The sequence below is a fragment of the Erpetoichthys calabaricus genome, chromosome 4 (genome assembly GCF_900747795.2).
Source record: "Erpetoichthys calabaricus chromosome 4, fErpCal1.3, whole genome shotgun sequence".
Lineage (NCBI taxonomy): Eukaryota > Metazoa > Chordata > Cladistia > Polypteriformes > Polypteridae > Erpetoichthys > Erpetoichthys calabaricus.
In genome coordinates this window covers 68,459,219-68,476,835 of record NC_041397.2, presented here as the reverse complement: position 1 = coordinate 68,476,835, position 17,617 = coordinate 68,459,219, and the positions used below count along the sequence as shown (strand labels likewise).

The following is a 17,617-nucleotide window of genomic DNA, read 5'->3' as shown; positions in this document are numbered from 1 at the left end:
AAATTTGTAATGCCCAGAAGCAAATGCTTCCATTCTCTCACTTTCACACCTGATGATATTTAATGTGACCTTTTGGCAGAAATTGATTTTGCTTTGGCTAAAAATAATTTTAAAAAGTTTGAAATGTGTTTTAAAGAAAAGGTCATATTCAAAAGATTCAGAGTTAAGGTTACATAATTATTGAATTTTTAAATATGACTCAGAAGTATAGATCAGAGAAAAAAAAAAACGAAAACTTTAAGCTAAACCTGACTAAAAAAAGAGGGGGAAAAAGCTGAAAAAGAATAAAAGAAAAACGTTCACTATTTGCCTGATGAAATTCGAATCGGAAGATCGGGATATGGTGCATTTAATGGCATGACTATTTTACACTTTGAGTACAGGAAGCTTAAGTGAGTTGAAAAGGGTCACATAACGTGTTACAGGTGGGAATTAAACCAAAAATCTTGAAGTTCAACCCCACTGCCGCTACACCCCTCTAACATTTTAGAGTACAAGTTCCACGTGGTTACACCTCACAATAAGCTACTGATAATGACTCTTAGAATTAAATATGAGTGCATATTTAACCAACAAGAAAGCAAAAAAAAAGTTACTTTCCTCTGTGTAATTAACAAGCAAACAATGGTAAAATATATATGGTACCTGTTTTGTAATATGGTAGTACTTCACATTATAAATTATTAATTTTATATGGGCCCCTTAATTGATAGATTGTTTCAAAATGCATAACTACAAACAGAAAATTGACCTGCTTGCTGGGTAATCAACATGGGTAATACAAGAAATGAAGCATATTTTTAATGGTAAAAAACAATAAGGATTATGCATTCACATTTACTCTGTCACTATAAATTTAATTTATATATGATTTCTGCAACTCTGTGGACCAGTAGTTAGTGATTTTGTCTTACACATCCAGCATCATAGGTTCACGTGCCATGTCTGCTTGCTGTTTGTTTGGAGTATTTATGTTCTGCCCCTGTCTGCATTGGACTTTCTTTGGCTTGTCAGAAAGGCGCTATATTGTGCCCGACCAGGCACAGACTTGACACAGGAGGCACGTATAAAATACAAAGATTTTATTATTCTTCACCCGTGGATGCACGTCTTCCCCGTGACTCACAGGCAATACACAGTCCCAAGCACTAATAACCACCAGTACAAGCACTTTTCTTCTCCTTGGCACCACCACTCCTCTCTAGCAACCTTGTCCTCCTCCATCTGACTCTGGCCCTTTGAGTGGTGGTCGCTGTCTCCTTTTATAGGTCACCTGGAAGTGCTCCAGGTGTTTGATCACCGCATTCCGGCTGCACTTCCAGGTGTGATGAATCTGTTGCCCACATGGGCTCAGGAGTCCCAAACACAGCACCCCCCTGCCGGTACCTGCGGGACCCAACAGGGCTGTCCCCAACTCCAATTCCCAGGGAGCCCTGTGGGAAACCGAGGCACTTCTCCAGCCCAGGGGGGCGGCCATCTAATGTCCAGGGGGAGGTATTGCACTGTCCAGGGCTGCTCCCCCTGAATATAGTGTGTAGGGGCGTCCCGGCTGGGCATGGACACCAGCCGACTGCCACAGGCTGTTCTGGCGTTCTCCCCACATTCCAAAGGCACGTGAGTTAGGAAACTGGTGATAGAAAATCTCTGTCAGCAACTTACTGTATTTCTCTTACCTGGAATTTATTGTTCGATGTTTAAAAGAGCTGAACCTTATATTTCAATGATTAATTTCAACTTAAATTCTTACTTCATATCCCATCAAAAGCCTTTCATATCACATCATGGGGTTTATTAGGTGGTATGGTTTTAGGATTCCAGAGGTGTGAATCACTACAGTTTGGTTGACTGTATAAATGTTGTTTCCTATGCTTGTTTTTGATTGAATTTGAACCTAATTTAGGTGGTGATCTACCCCATTCTTCTGTAAGCTTCACACTTGTTACAACCACACTCATCCTGTCTGTTGGATGTTTTTGATTAGTTAAGCATTTGTTGGTATGCCGGTACATAGCTGCATCTAAGATGTTTTGTGTGTGTTTATGTTTGTTATTTCAGCAACTTAGTGCATTTAACTCCTCCCATGCCGACATGTCACTTGCTTATTATAAGTCACAAACAAGCTGTATTTTTTTCACCTCAAATTTTTTCAAGGCAGTATCTAACTATGGTGATTCAGTGTTAGTGCTACTGCCTCACAGTCCCCACGTCGTGTCCTGGGTGCTCCTTGTGTAGAGTTTGTATGTGGGGCCTGTGGTGGTTTTCTCCCAAAGTCCAAAGATCTGAAGATTAGGCGAATTGGTGCTTCTAAACTGGCCCTTGAGCGTGTTTTACCTGTGATGGCCATGACTCCCATTTCAGGGTTTGTTCCTGCCTGCACACGTTGCTTTCTGGGATAGACTGCCCTGCTAAACAGGTTTAGAAAATGGATGGGTCACTGACTACTATAATCTGTCCTGCCTTAAGCAACGCTCTCTCTTGCACATTGTGCGACAGAAACATTCCATGCAATTTCAATTACAGATTAGTTTGTTGTATGTTGTGTATAAAGTATTTTTCTCTTTTACACGTTCGATAACCACTCCTGTCAGCAAACTGATCGTCAGAACAAGTGATTTGAACAGTAGTCCACATATGTTAGGTGTTTATGTGTGCCTATACAAACAGTGACATCGTGATCCAAACAAATCTTACTTTCATCATTAATATTATTTTGTTTTTGTAATTTCAAAATGTTAAATGTGTTAATGTAAGTAAAGCTAACTTCATAATGTAACTTTAAATTAAAAACACTTCATGATATTTAGCATCAGATGTAAGGTAAATACTGTATGTAGCAATAGTTGCAACTCTATAAAGTACAATTATCTTTTTTGTTTTTTCTGTTCCCCCCACCTCAAGTCTAAAAGGCAATCTCTGCCCATGCATGTAGGCTGATTCTATTAATATTTATGTAAAAGCTATTATGGTGTTCCCATTATGATCAGAGAGACTGGGTGTAAGATGCCATTATATTGGATTGTCTTCGTAACACATAATTGTGTTATGTTCTGTTCCTTAAATAAATAAATATATTTTTTGTTTATAATATATTATGTTTACATTATAATTTTTATCCAAGGTTGACTCATATACACTAATATGTTGTAACCTGTCTTGAGGCCATGGAGGTTACATCCTGTCATCTGGCTTCAGTTAGCACAGTCAAGTATTTGAATTAACTGAACCACACTATCCAACTCAAGCAATGCTTTTAAGGGCTGTGGAATAGGGCGACCCGGACACAGGCAGGCAGACACATCTAAGTCCATCACCACACGTTTATTATACATACTATTATTTACGAAGTCAATAAGTGCACCAAAACTACTCCCCGCAGTCCCACAGTCCTGGCTCTCATTAGCCATCTCTCTTCTTCTCAAACTCTTCTCACACATAGGGCCTCTCTTTGCCCCCTTCTCTCACCGACCTCGTCCAGCTCCTCACCCGACTCCAGCCTTGATTGTCGGGAGGCGGACCTTTAAATAGACAGCTGATTACCGACCACACCCAGCCACCTGTGACAGGGCTTATAAGTAACGCTCTAAATAAGTAACACTCGATAAGTATCAGTTTAATGATTTAGCACTAACTGAACTCCGAAACTTGTTTATTTGCATACTGTCATGTTCACACACATTTGCTTGCCTTTATATTGCAGAGTATGGGATTGCCCTGTGCTGATATTGGGGTATTCCTCCTCAATTCCATTTATATGATTTTTCCCTATTATCTTAATAAATTTCATTGCTTTTTAAAATAGACACTCCAGTTTATTATCTTTGTTTGAAATACATTGCATATGTCTCTGTGTGATATAACATGCATGCAATAGACAAGAGGTGCAAGAATATCTAACAATAGAAACGCAAGAATAGTATTGCTCTGCGATTGTCTGCCTGCTTTACAAATTCCATGTGCATTAACTATGATATTTTGAAAGTAAAAATGAAGATTTTTTTATTTAGTGGGCTGTCTGTGTGGTCTAACCTATTGCCACTTGCATCTCAGTTTTGAGATAATCAGTTCCATGAAGAAACCTAGAAGAATCGAAGATAAACAATATGTGATTTTCTCCAGGAATCAATTTTATCTAAGAAACATCCTTTAGCACCTTCAGGCAACAAAGCGAAAATGTACAACATGCAACGTCTTTGTTGTGCTTATTATTAATAGATTTTGAAGTAGCAAAGCAGATTATTAGTGTTTCAGTTCATGAGCCTCTCAACACAGCTCCTTCATCTCATGATCTCCGCTTTTAAACTGCTCCAGTGCATTATCCTCACTGTGACTCATGAGAAAATCAACTCTCTTTAAAAAGGTTATAGTCATCAAAGATATTTTAAGCAGAGGCACAGTTTGATTTTCACTGCAAAGGTTAATAAATATATAGACAATATCTGTTATTAGAAATTACAAATACGATTGCCATAGCTTCCATCTAATATGTATATAATGATTAGCTTAATAACATGCTTTTTATAAGAATATGTTACCTTAATGACTTGTATACTTTTTTCTTGAATCACTGTATGCATTTTATATTTTCACATTTAATTAGTCTTTCGCTATGGTCACATTTGCTAAGTCTAAAATATTTTGTGCAATATAAAAAGGAACTTTTTGTTTAGGTGAAACTAAACACTTTAAAAATACCTTACTCAGTAGATGTTACTTGCAGTAGTCTTAAATCAGGAATAATGATTGAAAAAATGTAAGAGTAGTGACATGAAATGTGTTGTTTTGTTCATGCATGTTTAATATACATTTTCATAATAGAGCAGATCCATAGTGGAAACTGAGCCCATGAAGTCCTAAATCAATATTATTTTAAAACATTATGAACTGCAGTATAGTACTGAACATGGCCTGCATGATCAATCAGATCAGGTGATTGCATTCTATCAAAAGTTGATGTCAGCGAAAGGCGCTCAGCAGGCTCCTATCAATTATGGAGAATCCACTGCATCCACTTAATAGTATCATCTCCAGACAGAAGAGCAGCTTCAGCGACAGACTGCTGTCACTGTCCTGCTCCACTGACAGATTGAGGAGATCGTTCCTCCCCCAAACTATGCGACCCCATCCTTTGGGGTAAACGTTAACATTTAACATTATACATAGTTATTGTCTGTTTTTCACCTGCATTATTATCATTCTTTAATTTAATATTATTTATTGTATCAGTATGCTGCTGCTGAAGAATGTGAATTTCCCATTGGGATTAATAAAGTATCTATCTATCTATCTATCTATCTATCTATCTATCTATCTATCTATCTATCTATCTATCTATCTATCTATCTATCTATCTATCTATCTATCTATCTATCTATCTATCTATCTATCTATCTATCTATCTATTTTCTGAGTGGCATGGTAATATAGTGGTTTGTACAAAATATTTTAGTTGTGTCCATCTATTAGATAGATAGATAGATAGATAGATAGATAGATAGATAGATAGATAGATAGATAGATAGATAGATAGATAGATAGATAGATAGATAGATAGATAGATAGATAGATAGATAGATACTTTATTAATCCCAAGGGGAAATTCACATACTCTAGCAGCAGCATATTGATAAAAAACAATATTAAATTAAAGAGTGATAAATTAAAGAGAGATATTAAAAAACATATGCACAATAAATTAAGTGAAAACAGTAAAGTAGAGACAGCTTTCAATTCCATGGACCTCTGGGAATGATAAGAAATGGGGCATCCCTAGCCCAACATCTGCCAGCATCCACAAAATCTGCAGAAACATCATGTAAAAGCACAATATTCAACCAAATGCTGATGGTCTTTTATATTTCTAGGAAATGGAGCAAAATCTAATAATTTAAATTTACTGGCTTAGTAGATAACACATACTTCATTACTGATATAGCAAAAATGTCTGGTGTGTTCAGCTTCCAATACTGGTTTCATTTTAATTGGGGCCCTCTGACTTTTGGACCCCTGGGCTTGAAGGCTTAAATGGATCCCCTTACTATTCCCCTGCTGTAGTAGACTTTGGTGCACCGCAACACATTAACAGACTATGCAGGTGAAGAAAATGGAAGCTCTTCTTTACAATGGCTGAGTTACTGTGTTTCGGACCTCATTGTTCCACATTTTTTGTAAGGATCTACAAATGAAAGAATGCTGTTCAATCCAATAATATTAGTTTGATTTAAAATACCAAAGATCCACCTTAATAAAATTATTACTGTATCTGCACCCATTTGGTTACTATGCCTATGTCATTGTGATAGATAGAGCATCTCAAGCATTAACACTCCGTTTACAAATCCCATATCATATTGCATATTAGATAAACTGATTAAGCCCATGGAGAATTTAAGATGCATGAATAAATAAATAAAAATAAATAGATATATTTTATTGCTCAGATGTTTTAAAATTAACTTAATGATTACATCAAGATGAATTGCCTAATAGCAGTGGGCAGAAAAGACCCTCAGAGGTGGAATGAGCCTGTGGCTAAGAGTGCTCCAAGACAGCGACTCCTGGAGGGGATGGAGGGGATTTTTCATGACTGCATCCAATTTTACCTCCATCCTCTTTTCCATAACAGATTCTAGTGTGTCCAGGGTTCACACTATGATGGAGCAGGCTTTTGTGATATGTTTGTTCAGGCATTGTGCCCTTTTTGTGCTCAGTTTACTTCCCTGGGAGACCACAGTGTAGAACGTCACACTGTGTACTATGGACTGACATGGCAGAGACATATGCATCGCATGGTGCACTGAAAACGTTAACGCTGAGGTCTACATTGATTACCTAGATTTCTACCCACCTTAGGTGGTTAGCACAAGCATTACTTAATTAATCTCTCTAAAGACTGGTATGAAACCCCATTTTCAACATATAGGTAATACAAATTTCTAATACTCTGATGGTTCACTTCAAATATCAGCATGACAGAGGAAGGTTGTTTTTGTTCTATAAATGAAAAAGCTATATGTTGAAAAGCACACATTTTTAAATCAGTAAGTGAGATGTCAAGGTTAAAAAAGTCTTACTTTTTCATCTTTCAATTTGTGGAAATTAGTTTTATATGCATCCTAACCCTGAAAAAAAAGAGTAGTGGCTGTGCTTGAGTAGTAGCAGTATAGAGTAGCAGTTGTGACAGATAGGGGGCGCTGTCATCCCCTTGAACCCTCAGACACCACGTCAGACACCAGATAAAAGTCCAATAATTATTTATTTTATACTAATAATGTGCACAAAGCACCCTCCACTCCACAATACTCCAATATACAATCAATAATCAATTATAACACAATCCTCCACTCCCAGCAGCTCAGTCACCCTTCCTCCGAACTCGGCTTGATTCGCTGGGGTTTCCCAGAATCCTTTATAGTCCTTGACCCGGAAATGTTTCTGTCCCTCAGTCCATGTGACTTTCTATCACTTCCGGGTCAGGTAAAAACTTCTCCATTTCTTCAGCCCGGAAGTATATCAATTCTTCCGTTCCCGTGACTTGGAAATACTTCCAGGCTATATAGAAAGTATAAATCCCTGGGCCTCTTTGCAGCGTCCCCTGGTGGCCCCCACGATATCCAGCAGGGCTGTGAAGAAAAACTCCAAGGTCCATGATGCCATGCTGGAACTTGGGGAACCTTCATGTTGCTGGGATGGCTCCATCTGGCGGCGTGGGGGTATTGGCCGGGATGAATGGCCGGCCATATACCACACAGTACATAAGTAAGCCACACAGGCACAGCCACTACTTGTTTTTTTTTTTTGGTTTTATTTGTTTGTTTGTTTTTTCAGGGTTAGGAGGGTTGAGTTTCCAAGGATGTATTTACTGCTTGATTGGCAGGGAGCATACAAAAAATCCTGTAGGAAGTCTTTAAATCTAGACAAATTGGAGTCTCTTATTACCTTTAAAAGAGCAACAGTCAGGTAGTGGATCTTGTACCCAAGGTTGCCAAAGGAAGTGCATTTAAGAGAGAAGCCATGAAGCACTTCCTTGCTCAAAGAATCTGGAACAAACTACTGAATCATGTAGTTGAAGCAGAACACCTTGACAACTTGCCAAAAAAGTATCTGAGCGAGATATTGAGAAAACTTTGCTTTTTCTCAGTTAGCCAAACCAACTCTTAAACTTATCATGTTCCAGTGGTTCCTTAACAGAGTGAAAATAGGAAATGAAACGCCTAACTGACAACACAAAAAGTGCAATGTCTGTCTTTGGTCAGCAGAACTTGAGTGAAGGTGTCATTTTTACCCTTTCTAAAATCAAAAGGTGAACTGCATTTCTTCTTCTCTTTTTCTGGCTCTTCTTTATACCTCTAGGGCTACGACTGGACCAGAAAGGCTGGCCTTTTCACTTTCCTCCAAAGCACTGAGGTTTGACTTTTCCCTGAGATATTTGGTCATTCCTTTGAGGCACATCCTTTGTGACATATTGTATTAGAAGCTTCTCCTTCAAGGCTTCTAGAGATCTCAGGGTGATTCCTAGTGGTTTACCAGCATTCCCAGCTGTTATCTTAGCTTATGTTTTCTTATTTTGAGATTACCACATTTTTCTTTAGTCTGTGCAAATTTTTGATTTGTGGACTTGCTGTTTTCTCTTATCACTATGTTTTAGAAATACCCGAATGCCATTTTATTTTGTTATGGATTTTGCCACTTTCTGGACCCAGTGATACAATGCAATGGCTGGTTTTCAGGAAGTGTGCTCTAAAAGTCATATCAAATCATCAGCAAGACCTCATTTAAACTGTCTCCACACTGAGATGCATCATTCCAAGATTTTGTATACTCTCTGAAACTTGTTTTGTTTTGAATTCTGGTTATGAGATATAGATGTTGGCTTTTGTTTGGTGGATTGACTCTGCTGTTTGATCGTTTGGTAACAACCCTTGCTTTGTTCTTTCAATGTGGTTTTCATGTCTCTATCAATAGTGCTCTGTTATTGTTTGTCCATATTTCACCTTAGAGCAGTACACCAGTTTAATTTGCCCAGTGAGGTGGAGCAAACTGTAACAAGTTAAATGGCAACTCTTGGCTTAGTATGAGAGAATATGAATATGTGCCTGAGTATACCCTGTTGCAGACTGGCATCACACTTTTGGTTGATTGAACATTTTATATTGATTCCTATGAGATTTTTAGCCCCGGTAAGCCATATATTCAAAAACAGATTTAAAAAAAGAAATGGGCTTTAATAGTTTTGAGTTCTTAACAGGATGATCTCACATCGTACACCCTGCAGTAAAAATGTCAACAGTAATACAGGTAAAATTCCGTTACAACGAATATCTTTATAACGAAATTTTCTCCATATGACGTGAGTCTATAGAAATCTTGTTACTACAAAGTACATTCAGCAGATACATTCATTACAACAAAGTGCCCTAAAGACCTTGAAATGCTTGTACGAATCATCCACAGAGCAGTTAGTTCTGTAGCTGCAGCTCAGTTGTGCACAACAACCCCCCAAACAGAAACAATGTAATTTTTTTTTTCTTTCTTTGAACTTTCCTCGTAGTTTTTTTTTTTTTTTGCCTTTTTTTGTTTCCTGCGGATTTCAGTGATACCTTTTACTTATTGCTCGTCAACATTTGAAAAACATCCATTGGAATTGAACTCATTGTCACCCTCCTATAGAAACGGAAGACACGAAAAAACGATAACAGTTCATATTAGGAAAAAAACCTTTACATTTTTTGCAGCTCTCGATTGCAGCAAAAAGAAAAAAGACGTTGCCAGTGAATTCGGAATTTCGCTATCACTATCGACGCTGTCAACTTTCTTGAAAGACCAAGCAAAAAAAGAAGAAAAATCTCGGGTTGCAAACGTATGTGAACTACTACATTTGAAGACGTCGAAAAAGCAGTTTTTATGTGGTTTAGTGATGCGCGTTCAAGAAACATTCCTATTAATGTGGCACTCATTCAAGAAAATGTCAGGTTTGTAAACTCTCTTGGGACCTCCCCTAACTAGACGACAAGCCAAAGAGCGTCCTGAAGTCCAAACTCTGCCTCTATGAAAGACTATTTATCTGTTGCTGGGGCTACAGCCGGCTCAAAGCTGTGCTGAGTCTCTCAGCCAAAGCAAACAGAAAAGATATCGATGGGTGATATGCAAGGAACATTGTAAATGCAGGTAACAGGTAACTTGATCACTGATCTGTTGTGTCTGTGTATAGCAGAGTGGCAGATCACGCTACAATAAATAAGTGTGCCGCTCCTGTTTCAAGCTGAATAAAGCTGGTTTTGCTAAAGTACTGAGACTCAGACTCATGTTTTGGGGTGCAAGACAGGGACTTATAGCGTGACCCCGATCTTTTATTATTTGCTTCTGTGTTGCTTCACTGCACCGCTATGAGCCTGTTGTTACCCTGCCTGGCAACGGACAATCTTCCACAGACGCAGCAATTGCGCTTCAGGACGCACTTCAGCGTGTCGTTCCTGTTGGGTGGGGAGTGTGGGGGGGGGTCTCAAAAGAGTTCAGAAACCTCACAATATGAAGAAAAAAAAGGATGATTCAGCTTCTGATTGATAACTGTGCTGCCCACAACATGCTTCCACATTTAGATAATGTTCACGTTGAATTCCTCCCACCCAATTGCACGGCAGCGCTTCAGCCATTGGATTTGGGCATCATTTGCACCCTGAAAGTGTATTATCGCAAGGAAATGCTGAGAAAAATTCTCATCAGCATAACTTGTAGGCAGGAGGAGATTAAAATTAACGCAAAATAAGCTATTGAAATGATTGCAAACATCTGAGCACAAGTTAAAGAAAGCACTATTGCAACAAATACAGAATCTCATTACAACAAAATTTTCGTTACAACGAAATATTTTTTAGGTCCCTAGGAGTACGTTGTAACGGAATTATACCTGTATTTGTTAGGTATTGTGAACTATAGGCCAACTAGACTCTGAAATTTATGGTTTATTTGACTGCAACTCAACTGAGAGTGAGTTTCCTCAGCCAACAACTGCCAACAAATGACAGATTTTTAAGCTTGCAGTTTTCTTGTTATAACCCAATTACATTAATTACCAAGATGTAAATTTAAGCTATATCATTTTAATAAGATACATGTTCATGTTACCAAATAATGGATTACTAAATTTAAACATTAACATGGTTTGTATCTGCTGATATTATTTAATAAAATGAAGGACATAAAATCATTTATACCCTAACAACTAAAAAGTGTGATTATTCTGAAGGAGAAGCTTCATAATAACACGGAACTAACCATTGTGAATTAAGTTTAAGTAAAGACAGAAGAATCATATTGTATCTATCAATTCATTCATCCTTCTAATGTGTAGGCAACTGGCTTAACAAAATGCCTCCCAGGAAAAACACTTTTTTCTAGAGCACCAGGTTGAAAGGTGGTATTAAAAGTAAAAAGCAATTTGCTAACTGCTCCATACTCCACTGCCCTTAAAGATGGACATTTCTGTTTCAATGCAGTTCATCAGACTGAATCCTACTGACATTGTACTCGCTGGCCTAGCTCCGCTGGTTATGCCTTACCTTTGGCCGCAGTTAGCTGTGTACTTGGCCAGAGGCTTGTTTGGAAAATAACAAAGCAAAAAGGTAGCATTTAGATGATGGCAGCTTTCAGTTTTAAATGTCCAATTTTAAACTGAAAAGCAATAGTATTTGCATGATAATGTGGTAGTGGGTTACAATAGCAACTTTGTTTGCACACACATACACATGCACACAAAATATAACAATTAGTTTACTTAAACATAACTGATTGTAAACTGCCAATGGCTGGTCTGCATAAGTTCAAATATCCTGTTCAGGTTAAACACTACTTTTTGCATGCAGCACGTTTAGCCATTTGGTGCAGTGGGTAGTGCTGCTGCCTCGCTGTTAGGAGACCCGGGTTTGCTTCCCGGGTCCTCCCTGCGTGGAGTTGGCATGTTCTCCCCGTGTTTGGGTGGATTTCCTCCGTGTGCTCCGGTTTCCTCCCACAGTCCAAAGACATGCAGGTTACATGCATTGGCAATCCTAAATTGTCCCTAGTGTGTGCTTGGTGTGTGGGTGTGTGTGTGTGTGCCCTGCGGTGGTATGGCGCCCTGCCTGAGGATTTGTTCCTGCCTTGCACCCTGTCTTGGCTGGGATTGGCTCCAGCAGACCCCCATGACCCTGTATTAGGATATAGTGGGTTGGACAATGGATGGATGTTTAGCCATTTTTATCTTCATAAACAGATTCTGTCAATGTGCACCAGTGGTGTTTTTAGCATGAACATTCTGTTGGGGCCATGCCATGTTAGAAGGGGTGAGGCCGTCCGGTGATGACATGCAGAGAGTGTGTGTCTGGTTGTGTGGTTGTCTGATTGCGTGAATGAGAGAGAGAAAATGAAAGATAAAGAGAAATGATGAACCACTTAAAGAGCAGAACTCACAAGACCCACTCCCTGCTTAAATCCGTTGGCCTGGGTCCATAGGTGGTGACAAGCCTTGGGAAGGATCCTGGCATGGATCACCTCACAGAGCTGTGGTACGTGAGTTCAGATCATGTTGCTTCTGATCCCAAGTGAGCAGCATAAGTCAGAGCTGGTAGCATGAATTTACTGAAAAGGGAAAACTGCAGAAAAAAGATCATTGGAGCTGCTTGAAAGTAGCCATGGGACATCAAAGCAGCAGTAGTGGCAATAGAGTGGTGGAGGAATGAAATGGCTTTAGGTAAACCTCATGTGAGTGAGCGAGGGAGAGACACTGCATTTTACAATGCATTTGGCTACAAGCACCAATGATGATAAAATGAATAATGCAATGAAAAATGACAATATGAAGATCTATCAACATTTTGATAAGCAGGGATGATGAAACAGCATACAGAGATGACGTGGAATGGCTGTCCACATGGTGTGAAGACAACAATCTATCTCTCAATGTCGACAAGACAAAAGAGATAATCGTGGACTTCAGAAAATCATGTCCTGCCCACATCCCACATGCCCACACCCCACTCAGCATCAATGGTTTAGATGTGGAGACTGTTAGGAGTACCGAGTTCCTCGGTGTGCACATAACTGTCCAATGTGGTACATGGTGGCAAATGGAACACTAATTATAAACTCAGCAAAGATGGGTGGACTGCTTTGAAGGAAACAGATGTAAAAAAATGATGTCCAGAGAAGAGCAACCAAATGTATTCTTGGACTAAAGAGCATGTCCTGTTCTGATGGTCTAATGGAATTTAACCTCTTCTGTTTTGAGCAAAGAAGACTGCAAGGGGGGCTACCTAAGTCTTCAGAGTTGACAAAGGCAGTGATATAATTGATCCATCTTAATTGTTTCATTTAAAAACTAAATCACATAGTTGAGAACGCCAGTGGAAATCAAGTGAAGTTGCATTTCAAATGGAATCCAGGAAGCATTTTTCATAGAAGAGGATATGGGGACCTGTTGTAGTTAAAGTTAAAACCTGCACAATTAAAATATATATATCCATGTATAATTTGTTTGGACAACCAAGCTATTACCTAATCAAATGGGCTTGATGTACTGAATGGCCTCATGTCATTTGTCATAATATTTTATGTTTTTATTTGTTCTGTCTCATGGCTACTTCACTATAAAACTATGTGTATTTCTATTGCACAACAGTAGGTGGTGCTCTAAATACACCTACTGACATTAACACAAATTTGCATTTACTGTCATTCCTAAAATAACAAGCTCGAAGTTAGTGTATGTATTGTGCTTTATTAAGCTATAGTATTAAATATAAAATTCTTTTAAATATTTTTCTTCTCCATATTTAAGCATGCATTTGTTTTATCACTATTAATTATTCATGATGATTAATTATATATCTAATTATATATCTCAGAGTGGTCGCCGGTTTGAATCCCGTAAATGCCAATAGGGACTCTGCTCTGTTGGGCCCTTGAGGAAGGCCCTTAACCTGCAATTGCTGAGCTCTTTGAGTAGTAAGAAAAGCGCTATATAAATGCAAAGAATTATTAAAAGTGGTGGCTCGGAGGCTAAGGATCTGTGCTGGTATCCAGAAGGTTGCCGGTTCAAATCTCTGTCACTGCCAAAAGAGATCCTACTCTGCTGGGCCCTTGAGCAAGACCCATAACCTGTAATTACTCCAGGGGTGCTGTACAATGGCTGACCCTGCGCTCTGATCCCAAGGGGTATTTTAAAACTAACAAATTCCTAATACAAGAAATTGTATAAGGCAAAATAAAGATCAAAAAAAAAAAATTAATAAAGAAAAATCAAGTAAATTTTCAAGTCTTCTGCAATAATGTTTATTAGAAAATGTGCTATATACAAGCAGCATCAGTCAAAGCCCATTTGGAGGCCTATGCAGGGTGGACAGACATTACCTCTCTTTATCCATAGAGTGCAGCTGGTATTATTAGACTTTGATGAACCTGGGATGGGGGGTTCCCCTTGTTTTAAATACCTTAAAGGAGCATGCACCACTTGATGTCCAGAGCATGTGCCCCTTCATTTTCATAAATCACACCCCTCAGATGAAGAGCACCCTTGCCATCCAACCATGCAGCCTAAAAGATTGACTGGCTCTGTATACACGGATGTTTCACTTACGATTTCATAATGTCATTGCTTATGCTTTGCACAGTGTTTCAAAAAGCATAATTGTAATATTTGTCTTTATTTATTTGCACAGACCGTTGCGGCGGTGAACTTGCTATAAAAAGTAAAAGCTGCTATAAAACATGAATGGAATATCACAAAGACTGTGACCCGTCTAGGAAATGAACCCAGATTCCCAGAGCTGTAGCAGCATTAACCTTGGAATGAAAGCTTTCTCTAATATGTTGCAGAGCTGATAGTTTCACTTCTTCGAAGCTACATGTAATAGGACAAATCTATTAACTTATTTAATTATGGTAAAGAATAAAATAAGTAAGGACACCATCCAACTCATTTTTAAATCTCATCTTTGGGTTCCAAAAGGTTTGGCAGCTGCCTGTCTTTGTTCGGCCCTAGAGAATAATCCAGAATACATATTCGAATTTGAAACAAATTAAATGTACACTCCAAATGATTAGCATTTTTACACTGACATTTTAAAAGCAACAAGAAAAAATTAGACGCTTCATTGCACTCCTACTCCATAAATGCATTCAACTGGCTGACATGCATAGTCAAAGACATTGTCTGTCATCGCAGAAACTTAGCGTCATGTTCCTGTCAAAAGGCGACTGTCTTGTAAAAGAAAGGAGAAACTGGATGTCAGTTTCAAGAGAATATAGCAAGGCTGCCAAAAGTAGTATTTAATTGTGAATACTTGAGATAGAATGATAACATAGAATGAAAGCAGAGTGTTGACCCTGTCTGTTGAAATTGCCCAAGACATTTTCATGATAAACTCTGACCAAATGAATAGTTTTCATAGAATTTTTGAAGTTAAGAAAATAAAATAATATCAGCCTGATGGAAAAGTAGACAGATTTGAATAATAACATGAATCATGACTGACACAGAAGATAGGTGCAAGTATACTTAGACATCAGCTCCTTTAAGGAGGGTCCATATCTGAAACACTTTAGAGACACAGGTGATAGTGGGACATCTTCCTACTTTATGAAAAGTATTTAATGTGGATTAAAAATCAAGTGTGTGTTTCTGTCCTTAGGAATAAAATAGTTAATATATGTCCAATATGCAAGCATAAGTATACCAGATGCACTTTTTTTAGTACCTACTGCAACACAACTAGTTTGTTTCAAATTAAATCTGAACATTTTTAAACACTTTACATGCTACTCTAGTAAGAGTATGTGTGCAGAATATAAAGGTTTCACCACAAATGTAAATATGAAATCAGCCAAAGAAAAAATTACATGAGTGAATCTATTCAATTCAAAGGTCTTAAATATTTCCCACTTCTGTGAGTTTTGAAGTTGGAATTTTTACATTTCCTGTTTAACATTAACACACATTTTGATTATAGGGGTGCATTTTTAATACATTTCAGTGAACAGTTATGGATTGAATTTGCTTTCCTGACATTGGTAACCAGAGGGGAAATGGTAAAGGTTTATACAAGACAGAACAAAAACTTGACAGGTAGAAGCAACCAGGGCCATCTTAACAGCATTATAGGCCCCCGGGCAAAGCAGTGCAGTGGGCCCCCTACATAGACAACCACTCAGCAAGTCACAACATACATAGATTAGCATGGGGCCCCTATGCTTGTGGGGCCCCCGGGCAACTGCCCAGCATGCCCATGCGTTAAGACGACCCTGGAACAACCTGACATTGTATGATAGAAGCTCAATAAGCCATTATTAGGTAATAAGATCAACCAACATATAGTAAACTAAATGGTGTCCAGCTCAGATCCTGGAGGACCACAGTGGCGGCAGGTTTTCATGCCAGCCACTTTCTAAGTTAGCAACCAAGTGATGATAACTGAACAGACTTCTTTTGTCTTCATTTTAATTTGCTCACTTTTTAGGAACCCTTAAGTGTTTCTTTTATCCTTATCCAGCAGCCAAACAATAAGGAGATGAAAAGCAATAAGAACTAGGGCTTTAAGAACACTAGATTATCTGGCTTAGAAATATGGCAAGAAATTATAAAAAGAAAATGACTTTTGCATCTTCTTTTACATTGTATAAATTAAATGTTTATAGTTATAATATAAACAACATATATAAAAACTGTAGTTTGATAACTGGTATTGTGTATATTAATGATTTTTACTTAGAATACAAATAAAGTTGCCCACTACACATGGATTATTTTGGATCTTTACCCTTAAAAGAATTCTCCAAAAGTAAAATCCAATTAATGGCTAATATTGCTAATAAGCAACTCTATAATTCTAGGAATCTGCTGTCTAGAAACTGAATTAGGACAAGAACTGGCCTCAGCTCAAATGATTGATACATGTTGATTGGAGAGCGCTTGTAGCACTGGGCATTTACAGTATCTGAATGTGATGACAATAGAGAAAATGTTGACTGAAAGGATTTTTGAATTTGTTCATGTACAAGTAAATCAGCACAACTAATTCAAGAAAAGTTTAAATAGGAGACTAAGAACACTGGGACATTGTTGGAAAATTGTTAAGGGCAAATTTTGCACAAATATTAAAAACTTTTTCTTTACATAGACACCTGGAATAAGCCATGAAGTAGTGTTGTAGACAGTAAGACTTTAGGGACTTGCAAAACTAAACCTTGATGTTATCTTGGAAGAATTAAGTGGATAAGACTGGTGAGCTTTGTTTGGCTGAATGGCCTGTTCTCTTCTAGATTGTTCTAATATTCTTTATTTCAGATTTAGGTACAGTAAATGCTTTGAACCTGTTGACTGATCTTTTCCCAAGTTGTGTTATGAACTTCTACTCTACTTCTGACCAGCCCTCTTTAACATCTCTTTAATCTCTACCAGTAAGTCAAATAAAAGTGGTACATCAGAACTTTATGAAAAAATTATTTTATATGATTGTAGAGTTGACAACTTGTTTACTGCTGTTATTATCTAAAAATAAAGATTATGATCACAAAATTTTAAAAGAAATTAGATTGTCAAACTCTGTTCTGCAATACTTAGGGAGATGATGCAAAAAATGTACTTAAAGAG

At 38.0% G+C, this 17,617-nt stretch overlaps 1 protein-coding gene across 2 annotated transcripts in view; it reads left to right on the top strand.

The window, feature by feature from the left end:
* Window positions 1-17,617, top strand: part of LOC114650107 (glypican-6-like) — a 1,271,406-nt gene that overhangs the window by 258,607 nt on the left and 995,182 nt on the right. The window lies entirely within an intron of this gene.